Genomic DNA, 1279 nt, shown 5'->3' with positions numbered 1-1279 from the left:
GTGAAAGAGTAGCATTGACATATGTACACTACCAAATGTAAAATAGATAGCTAGTGGGAAGCAGCTACATAGCAGAGGGAGATCAGGTCGGTGCTTTGCGACCACCTAGAGGGGTGGGATAAGGAGGGTGGGAGGGAGACGCAAGAGGGAGGGGATGTGGGGATATACGTATGCTTATAGCTGATTCACTTTGTTATACAGCAGAAAATAACTCAATACTGTAAAGCAATTATACTCCAATAAAGATGTTTAAAAACAAAACAACAAAAAAAGACAATGTCAAGAGAATGAGAAGACAACCCAGAGACTGGGAGCATGTCTTGCAAAAGACATATCTGATAAAGGATGTTATCCAAAATATACAAAGAACTCTTAAAACTCAACAATAAGGAAATGAACAAACCAATAAAAAATGGGCCAAAGACCTAACGAGACTCACCAAATAAGATATACAGATGGCAAATAAACATATGAAGTCTTTGTCAAGTCTACTGCAAGAATGAAGACGATTCTCAGCAATCAGGCTGTCCACATTCTAGAAAATATTGACATTACTCTGAAAGAACACACAGTTATTATGAAGGGCCCCAGAGGAATCCTGCAGAAGGATTTCAGTCACATCAAAGTAGAACTGTTTCCTTGGAAAGAAAAGAAGAGGCTCCAGGCTGACAAATGTTGGGGAAATAGAAAGGGAATGGTACCTCTAGCACTATCTGTAGTCATGTACAGTGCATGACCAAGAGTGTCACCCTGGACTTCCATCACAAGATGAGGCTGTGTATGCTCACTTCCCCGTCAATGCCGTTATTCAGGAGAATGGGTCTCTTGTTGAAATCCAAAATTTCTTGGGTGAAAAATAGATCCACAAAGTTTGGATGAGGCCAGGAGTTGCTTGCTCCATATCTCAAGCCCAGAAAGATGCGTTAATTCTTGAAGGAAACAGCAGTGAACTTAAATCAAATTTAGCTGCTTTGTTTCAGCAAGCCACAACAGTTAAAAACAAGGATATCAGAAAATTTCTGGGTAGTATCTATGTCTCTGAAAAAGGAACAGCTCAGCAGGCTGCTGAATAAGTTTTAAGATGTCCAGCAATTGTGCATTGTCCACATGATCCAGCAGTTGTGCTCCTTGGTATTTACCCAAAGAAACTGAAAACTTATGTCCACACAAAAACCTGCATATGGATGTTTATGGCAGCTTTTCTCATAATTGTCCAAACTTGGAAACAACCAAGATGCTGTTTCAGTAGGTGAATGGATAAATAAACTGAATTACATCC

The 1279-nt window shown here is 39.9% G+C and overlaps 1 pseudogene; it reads left to right on the top strand.

The window, feature by feature from the left end:
- The first annotated feature begins 499 nt into the window (after positions 1–499).
- Positions 500–1073, top strand: LOC133088450 (large ribosomal subunit protein uL6-like; annotated as a pseudogene).
- The last annotated feature ends 206 nt before the right edge of the window (positions 1074–1279 follow it).

This window comes from Eubalaena glacialis, chromosome 3 (genome assembly GCF_028564815.1).
Source record: "Eubalaena glacialis isolate mEubGla1 chromosome 3, mEubGla1.1.hap2.+ XY, whole genome shotgun sequence".
Lineage (NCBI taxonomy): Eukaryota > Metazoa > Chordata > Mammalia > Artiodactyla > Balaenidae > Eubalaena > Eubalaena glacialis.
This window is presented reverse-complemented; position numbering and strand designations above follow the sequence as displayed.